This window comes from Schistocerca gregaria, chromosome 6 (assembly GCF_023897955.1).
Source record: "Schistocerca gregaria isolate iqSchGreg1 chromosome 6, iqSchGreg1.2, whole genome shotgun sequence".
In the NCBI taxonomy this organism is placed as follows: Eukaryota; Metazoa; Arthropoda; class Insecta; order Orthoptera; family Acrididae; genus Schistocerca; species Schistocerca gregaria.
The window spans coordinates 129668794-129678280 of NC_064925.1; the positions used below are offsets into that span (position 1 = coordinate 129668794).

At 45.5% G+C, this 9487-nt stretch overlaps 1 non-coding gene across 1 annotated transcript; it reads right to left on the reverse strand.

Moving 5' to 3' along the window:
* Positions 1-5826: 5826 nt before the first annotated feature.
* Positions 5827-5901, reverse strand: Trnas-cga (transfer RNA serine (anticodon CGA)). The gene has a single exon. It is a non-coding gene; the product is annotated as a tRNA-Ser (tRNA).
* Positions 5902-9487: the final 3586 nt, after the last annotated feature.

Genomic DNA, 9487 nt, shown 5'->3' on the forward strand with positions numbered 1-9487 from the left:
GCCCTGTGTGCCTCGGTCGTATGCAGTCCTGATTGTGGCGCTCACCTGCACGGCGCCAAACACGCATACGAACATCATTGGCACCAAGGCAGAAGCGACTCTCATCGCTGAAGACGACACGTCTCCATTCGTCCCTCCATTCACGCCTGTCGCGACACCACTGGAGGCGGGCTGCACGATGTTGGGGCGTGAGCGGAAGACGGCCTAACGGTGTGCCGGACCGTAGCCCAGCTTCATGGAGACGGTTGCGAATGGTCCTCGCCGATACCCCAGGAGCAACAGTGTCCCTAATTTGCTGGGAAGTGGCGGTGCGGTCCCCTACAGCACTGCGTAGGATCCTACAGTCTTGGCGTGCATCCATACGTCGCTGCGGTCCGGTCCCAGGTCGACGGACACGTGCACCTTCCGCCGACCACTGGCGACAACATCGATGTACTGTGGAGACCTCACGCCACACGTGTTGAGCAATTCGGCGGTACGTCCACCCGGCCTCCCGCATGCCCACTATACGGCCTCGCTCGAAGTCCGTCAACTGCACATACGGTTCACGTCCACGATGTCGCGGCATGCTACCACTGTTAAAGACTGCGATGGAGCTCCGTATGCCACGGCAAACTGGCTGACACTGACGGCGGCGGTGCACAAATGCTGCGCAGCTAGCGCCATTCGACGGCCAACACCGCGGTTCCTGGTGTGTCCGCTGTGCCATGCGTGTGATCATTGCTGTAAAGCTCTCTCGCAGTGTCCGGAGCAAGTATGGTGGGTCTGACACACCGGTGTCAATGTGTTCTTTTTTCCATTTCCAGGAGTGTAGAATTCCGGCCAAGTCCACTGACCTAGAAATAATTTCATCTCTCAAAATATTTGGTTTTTGGCAAAATAGCATTATTGAACTTCTCCACTTTAAATAACTTAATGAATTGGAATGATTTTTACTGCGCTGGCTAGTGAAGTAATCTGCGCAGAGTAGAGGTTTTAAATATGCCGCGTGCCGGCCGCGGTGGTCTCGCGGTTCTAGGCGCGCAGTCCGGAACCGTGCGACTGCTACGGTCGCAGGTTCGAATCCTGCCTCGTGCATGGATGTGTGTGATATGCTTAGGTTAGTTAGGTTTTAGTAGTTCTAAGTTCTATGGGGACTAATAACCACAGTAGTTGAGTCCCATAGTGCTCAGAGCCATTTGAAATATGCCGCGTAATGGCGGCCGATTGTTACCAGTCAAAGATCACCACTGCACGCTTCGCAGGAGCTGAAAAATGCTAAATAACTTTTTTTTCAATTGACACTTCATGAAGAGGTGCTTGTATAGGTATATAAGTGACACATTGCACTCACTCATATATCTATATATTTTCACCAAGCACAGGATACAATAATTAACCCCTAAGCAAGGGAACAAACAGAACAAATGCTATCGCTATACGTTATCTCTCCAGTACAATATCGATCGTACGTTACAGACAGCAGGCTAACAGCAGAAGAAAAATTCATTGTCTTTTTTCAGTTTATATATAAGAACAAAGATCATAATGATTGCTTCTATACGTTATACACTACTATTTCATCTATTACATATAACGTCTTTTTTTTAACATTACAGCCGGCCAAGGTGGCTTTGCGGTTCTAGGCGCTACAGTCTGGAACCGCGAGGCCGCGACGGTCGCAGGTTCGAATCCTACCTCGGGCATGGATGTGTGTGATGTCCTTAGGTTAGTTAGGTTTAATTAGTTCTAGGTTCTAGGGGACTGATGACCTCGGAAGTAAAGTGCCATAGTGCTCAGAGCCACTTGAACCATTTTTTACATTACAATCGATATTTCCTTGGAATTAATTTGATAAATTTGTGTAATAAATTTGACGTTCCTGTCCATTTAATATTATTCACAGTCTCTTTTTTAGTCAATTTATATGTATTGTCATTACTATTTCAAAAGGGACACTACAGAGGGGGGAGGGGTGGGGAGCTTCAATGGAGACTTGGCGTATATCGGCTCATGGACTGGCTCTTTTCGGCTGTGCGATTTGTGATGTGTTCTCATTTTACTGATTCCTTTATCTATTGTATGTATTTAGGGTGCTGTAGGATATCTACATAGCCTGGGGGTTGAGAAGGTATTTGGGGTTACTTCAGTGATTCCAATATCGAGTCATATTTTCTAGGAACTTGGCAGTTTCAGCCCATTTACCAGTAGTACGATGCACCCCTTTTGGCCTGTCTGCATGCACTAGTTCCATTAGGAATGGTGTCGTACAAGATTATGGAACATGTTTTATGGTCACCAATTATAACTTCATGAAAAAAAAATCTCCAAAAAAATCAGTAAGGATTCCGGAGACAGAGATCCTGGGAAACTCAGTTCGCTCTGGTCCTCCATGAGGTCCACAGCGGGACGCTGAGGTTGGTGCTGTGTTCCTCGACTTCAGGAAGGTATTTGACACCGACCTCACTGCCGTCTAGTGAAACAAAATACGAGATACCCGAGAATGCCAGACGTCCGATTGAATTCAAAGCTTCCTTGCAGTTTAAATTTAACACATCGCTCTTAATGAAACAAAATCGACGGACTACCTCAAGGTACTCTTTACAATGTATATAAGTGATCTAGTAAAAATGTAGGAGGCTCTTTAAGACTGGTTGTAGATGATGCGGTTGTCTATAAGAAAGTGACAAGGCGAGAAGGCAGTATGAATATGCAGAATGACATAAGAGCTTTGATGAATGATGCAGATCCTGGCAGTTGACCCTGAATGTCAGTAAACGTAACACATTTCGAATGAAAAGAAAAAGAAATCCAGTACTGTACAGCTACACTATCGATGACAAATTGCTGGAAACAGAATCGACAGGAAAATATCTAGGAGTAACTATCCAGAGCTGACTTAACTCGAATGACCACATAAAACAAACAGCAGCAAAAGGAGATGTCAGACTTAGATTCGTAGGATGAATCTCAACGAAATGTAACTCGTCCATGCCCAACAAACTCCAGTGGCTCACGCTACAAGAGAGGCGTCTTTCGTCACGGTGTGGTTTACTGTTATTATTTAGAGAAAGTACTTTCTGGGAAGAGTTGGACAACATTCCAGTATTACTTTCTTCCACATACATCTTGCAAAACGACCACGACGAGGAAAAGATGATTGTTATACACATCCGGAACTAGTCATCATTTTTTAATAGTCTAATGTAAACTGGAGGCCTAGTCAGCAAAAAAAAAGTATAAGAAATTGTCACTTTTAATAAATTACGTTAATACCGCTGTCTCCTTCCTACACTCATGCTCATAAATTAAGGATAATTGCAGAATGTGGTGCCACACAACGAGGCACTACACAAAACTGGCGCTAACAGCATAGGCACATAGGGAACACACACGACACAGATCTGTAAGTCCACCGTACTGGTGATAAGTTAAGAAAACCATCCCGAAACACATGTGCTACAAAACGCCACTGTTTTCTGCGCATGTACCCCGACATCAGTATGGGATATGATCACCATGCACACGTACACGGGCCGCACAACTGGTTGGGATACTCTTAATCAGGTGGTCGAGCAGCTGCTGGGGTATAGCCTCCCATTCTTGCACCAGTGCCTGTCGGAGCTCCTGAAGTGTCGTAGGGGTTTAAAGACGTGCAGCAATATGTCGACCGAGAGCATCGCAGGCGTGCTCGATGGGGTTTAGGTCTGGAGAACAGGCAGGCCACTTCATTCTCCTGATATCTTCTGTTTGAAGTACACCTCCACGTTGGCAACTCGGTGGGGCCGTGCGTTATCATCCATCAGGTGAAAGGTGGGACCCACTGCGTCCCTGAAAAGGCAGACATACTGGTGCAAAATGACGTCCCGATACACCTGACCTGTTACAGTTCCTCTGTCAAAGACATGCAGGGGTGTACGTGCACCAATCATAATCCCACCCCACACCATCAAACCACGTCCTCCATACAGGTCCCTTTCAATGACGGTAAGGGGTTGATATCTCGTTCCTGGTTCACGCCAGATGAAAACCCGGCGAGAATCACTGTTCAGACTATACCTGGACTCGTCCGTGAACATAACCTGGGACCACTGTTCTAATGACCATGTACTGTGTTCTTGACACCAGGCTTTACGGCCTCTCCTGTGACAAGGGGTCAGTTGAATGCACCTTGCAGGTCTCCGGGCGAATAAACCACGTCTGTTCAGTCGTCTGTAGACTGTGTGTCTGTGTTCCATTGGCTGCGGTAAGGTCCCGTGCAAGGCTACATGCTGTATTCCGTGGCTGTCTGCGGGCACTGATGATGAGATATCGGTTTTCTTGTGGTGTTGTACACTGTGGACGCCCCGTACTGTAGCGCCTGGACACGTTTCCTGTCTTCTGGAATCGTTGCCATAATCTTGAGATCACACTTAGTGGCACATGGAGGGTCCGTGCTACGACCTCCTGTGTTTGACTAGCCTCCAGTCGCCCTAGTGTTCTACCCCTCACTACGTCATCAATATGGGTTCTTTGAGCCACTTTCAACACACAGTCACCATCAGCACGTCTGAAAACGTCTGCACACTTACGCGCTGCACAGTGCTCTGACATTCACCAACACACCTGTGCGTATGTGGACTGCTGACAGCGCCACCGTGCGACGGCCGCAGGTCAAATGGACAGCATGGTCATACCCCGAGGTGATAAACCGCCCACCAGAGCGTTGTTTCACCATGTATCAGCGTATCCTTCATTTATGAGCATGAGGGTAGATAAAGTCAGGCCTCACAAAAAAGGCGAAAAATTAGACTTAACAAAGAGGCTACCCGACAATTATTATCCCATGCGCCATTCACCAGTGTAACACGGGAGGGAGGATCAGTTAGTGGCACCAGAAGTTCCCTTCGCCGCAAAACGTTAGGTGAATTGCGAGGTACTGATGTAGAGTTCTCGTAACTGAGGCAAGCTGAACCGCTAATGCTGGATGTTGGCACTGGACGAAGTTGAGGCCCGAGCTGATCCCACACGTTCTATCGGTGTCAAACCTTAGGATAAAACTGGTCATGGATGTACCTCAATGTCACGTAACAGTTCATGTAAGGATGAGCGTTGTTCTGCTGACAAATGGCACCATGGTACGGTCGCACGAGCGGTTACACTAGAGAACGGAGAATGTCCGCTACATACCACTGTGCCGTTGCAGCTCTCTTAATCACTTCCCGCCATGACCTAATGCCATACATGATGACTCCCTACACCATGATACCAGAAGTAACACGGCTCCAAAACACTAGAGCAATGGGACTTTCCCCAGGTCGCCGAGAAGGGGATAGTGCAGAACTGCGATTCATCGCTGAACACAGTGCGATGCAACGCTTTAGATCAGAAGTCCATGCGCTCCAGTCATGGCACCACTCTTGCCAAAGCTATGTTTGCTATGTTGTTAGCGGTATCGTGCGCATGGGATGGTGATTTGCTACTGTGGCAGCTAGTCTCCTACCAATGTTGCGAGACAACACCTATTGTTGCAAGGGGTCCATTACTTGTTCTCAGATGGCAGGCGCGGACGTGAAGGGATTATGGTGTGAGGGGCGGACAACATGGTGATCCTCTCTTGTGGTGGTCGATCAAAACCTTGACGAAGAATATGCCTGTCCTCACTTTCTGTGGAGCCCAACATCAGGCCACGGTCACATCCGAAAACGCCACAAATACGAACATCGCACAATTCGCCTAAATGGAGATCCACAGTGAGGCCCATTTCATACTCTGGTATTGCTGTCTCACAAGACCATGCAGTATTTCCTGTCCTTCACAGTCATCACTCAACATCTGTCGCTAAAACATCCTGGCAGATTAAAACTGTGTACCGGACCGAGACTCGAACTCGGGACCTTTGCCTTTCGCGGGCAAGTGCTCTACCAACTGAGCTACCCAGGCACGACTCCACGCCCCGTCCTCACAGCATTGCTTCCGCCAGTACCTCGTCTCCTACTTTCCAGACTTCACAGAAGCTCTCCTGAGAACCTTGCAGAACTAGCACACCTGGAAGAAAGGATATTGTGGAGACATGGCTTAGCCACAGACTGAGAGATTTACTCTCTGTAGCGGTGTGTGCGTTGATACCAAACTTCCTGGCAGCTTAAATGTTTGTGCCGGACCGAGACTCGAACTCGGGACCTTTACCTTTCTTCCAGGAGTGCTAGTTCTGCAAGGTTCGCAGGAGAGCTTCTGTGAAGTCTGGAGAGTAGGAGACGAAGTACTGGCGGAAGTAAAGCTGTGAGGACGGGGCGTGAGGCGTGCTTGGGTAGCTCAGTTGGTAGAGCACTTGCCAGGGAAAGGCAAAGGTCCCGCCTTTGAGCCTCGGTCCGGCACACAGCTTTAATCTGCCAGGAAGTTTCATATCAGCGCACACTCCGCTGCAGAGTGAAAATCTCATTCTGGAAACATCTGACGCTGTCCTCGCCCCTTATATACGCCAACAGGCCTGCTTCCAGCACTAAACACGAACAACACTACTGCTGTCTGGTGGGTCTTTATACCTGTCACAGATTATTGCCACTCGAATAATTTATATACCCGTCGATGGTATGTACATGTACGGGGTTCTATTGACATACGACCATGACCGACTTCAGTTTTTCGGTAGTAGTTTCGAAACTGTGGTTCATCTGAAAAGGAGACCGCATGTAGGACGATAGTGCGACCCATTCTCGAGTTCCTCTTGTGGGTTTGGGATCCCCACCAGGCCGGATTAAAGGAAGATATTGAAGCGGTTTAAAGGCGTGGTGACAGATTTGTTACCGGTAGGTTCGATCAACTTGCACGTATTTAGGGGATGCTTCGTGAGCTCATATGGGAATCCCTGGAGGGAAGGCGCCGTTCTTTTTCCGAAAGTGTATTGAGAAAATTTATAGAACCAGTACTCGAAGTTGACTGCAGAACGCTTCTTCTTCTGCCAAAGTACATTTCAGTAAAGCAACACAAAAGTAAGAGAAATTACGGCTCTTACGGAGTCATACGGAAAGTCGTTTTTCCCTCTCTCTACTTGCTAGTGGAACGGCAAATGAAATGAGTAGCAGTGGCACAATATACTCTCCGCCATGCACCATATTATGGCTTGCACAGTATGTATGTAGATGTAGATACAGATGTTGATGTCTGTCTTCAAGAGTCTGCTAGCTAAACTTGCTCAGATTTTCTGTTAAGGTCATCTGTGAGTCAAACAATCTTGTGGCCATTATTGCTGTCCTTACTTTGAATAGTCTAGTTTTGGCATGGATCCTACACACTTGAGTAATATCATAAGACAAACCACACAAGTCATCAGTCGCCTGCCAGCTGCTGTACAAACAATGGCGTCTTTGTCAACATTCAATTTCATATCCCCACAAGTGTCTACATCAACGTGTTTTTATTAGTCGACTAACTCAAGCTGTAACATATTCATTTCCAGTTACAAGGTACTATGTTCTTTGTGTTTGCAGAAATTCACAATTTAATATTTCTCATTATTTAAAGCAAGTGGCCAATCTTTGCATCTTATCAAAATCTAACTGGATGGTTCTGTACTTCATTACAGATAACTGTATGATCTCCAAAAATTCTGAAGTTACAAATAATATTGTCTGCCAAACCATTAACATACAACATGACGTATGCTTACAAAGCCTACTGTCTTCTCAATGTGAAACGTAAACGCAGACATTATCACAACGTGTTTCACACAGCTTCTGCATCCAGTACTTGCAATACAGGTGCGGGCCATTGCACTTTCTTTGTTATTGTGCTTGATCCCTCCATCAGTCCTAGCTATCCATTAATGCTGTCTTTCTCAGCGGAAATAAAACCTTCTGTCCACATTCCACAATCGCTCTCTTCCAGCCAAACGACACCAACCGACTCTTTACTGACGTACTCCAGGAAAAAAAATAATTCTGAATATTTACCGATTGGAATTGGTTCGTTAAGCCCTCGAATAGTCACCCCATCTATCTTCCTGACTTGAATGTTCTTCATTCTGCACATGCAAATGTCTTCAGTTTCCTGAAAGAAATCATAAAGTGCTTCCGCTTTTAAAAATCCACAAACTTTTAATATTAGTGCGTAGCTTCATATGGACCATCTTTCAATTGCTCAATATATAAGTAAAAGACCTACATCTATAGATTTTTAGTTAAAGTCTTTAAAGCTGTTACATATTTCTGATTAGGCATATACAGTGTATACACTACGCTATTTCCAGTTATCGGGGATTCCTGAAAAAATGAAACATAATCTGATACGTTCAGTGACTTTCCAACAAAGAACTGCAATGATGTTATATATTTGTGTAAAAATGTATTTTCGGTATTAAAATTTTCTATAGTCTGAACAAATTTCCAACGTTTTATCTCAACATTTTGCAAATATTTTATGTTACTATTTAGATTTAATTACATGAAAGCCATTGAATGTATTGATCTCAAATTTGACTACTCTGTAAATACTGTGCACATAAGACTAAAATAATATTTACATCTTGTCATACAGCCCAAAAACATCATAAAATATTGTGCAACGTGCTGAAACCCACAATGCGGGTTTCCTTACTTGGAGATTCCCATATTCATTCCACGCCAAGAACTAATCATTTCTTTTGGTGGCTGTATCATGCTATAGGCTCAAAAACACTGCTCCCATAGACCTACTAGCTAGTTAGTTATCTTCAGCTGAACTTTTCAGGTAGCTGACAGTAACTAACTAAACACCTCAGGCTCAATAAACTTTCTACGAAAGCGTTACGAGAATAATACCTACCATCATTATTGGCGCAATGTAATCAAATTCCTCAACTTCGAATTGAAACTTGAGCAGTTTGTCACATTGCCAGCGGAAATTTTTGTTTGCCTATGCTTATTATTTTTTAATTTTTCTTTATCTCTCCCACCCATCCCCCCAGAGTGGGCTTTCAGAAGATACGTTTCAACTCATCAGCCTTTGAATAAAACAATTACAACATATAAAAATTATTGACAGGTACGAAAATGATGATCAGAACATGATGACACGATAGTGAAATGTGTTGTGCAGCCCTGAAGCATCAGCTGCACACCGACTATTGCAATGCTGCGAAACAGCATCAAGAAGGCGCTGATCCACGAACCAAGGGAAAGAGCGGACAGCGCCACACCTCCAGGAAAACAGAGTTAGGCAACCCCTCTCAACACTGTGTTAACCAGCCGCCCATAGCTTGTCGGGCCCAGTTTGGCCGCACGCTTCGAGACCATCAGTACTGAGTAATAGGAAGAAGACACTTAGCCTGTGTTCTGCGAGCAGTAACTGTGTGTAAAAGTAATTGCATGTATGAGGCACAGGAAGCACATCAAGCTGTTTCATAACGAGAAGTTAAGTAATGTTTCTTTCCTTTTTAGAATCTACAAGTGTTATGCACAGATCATTTTGGATTCCTACCACTGGCCATCGCAACTTCTCTCCATCCCTGTTTGTGTTAGTGCTGACCCCAAAGCAGCCAACATAGCATGTG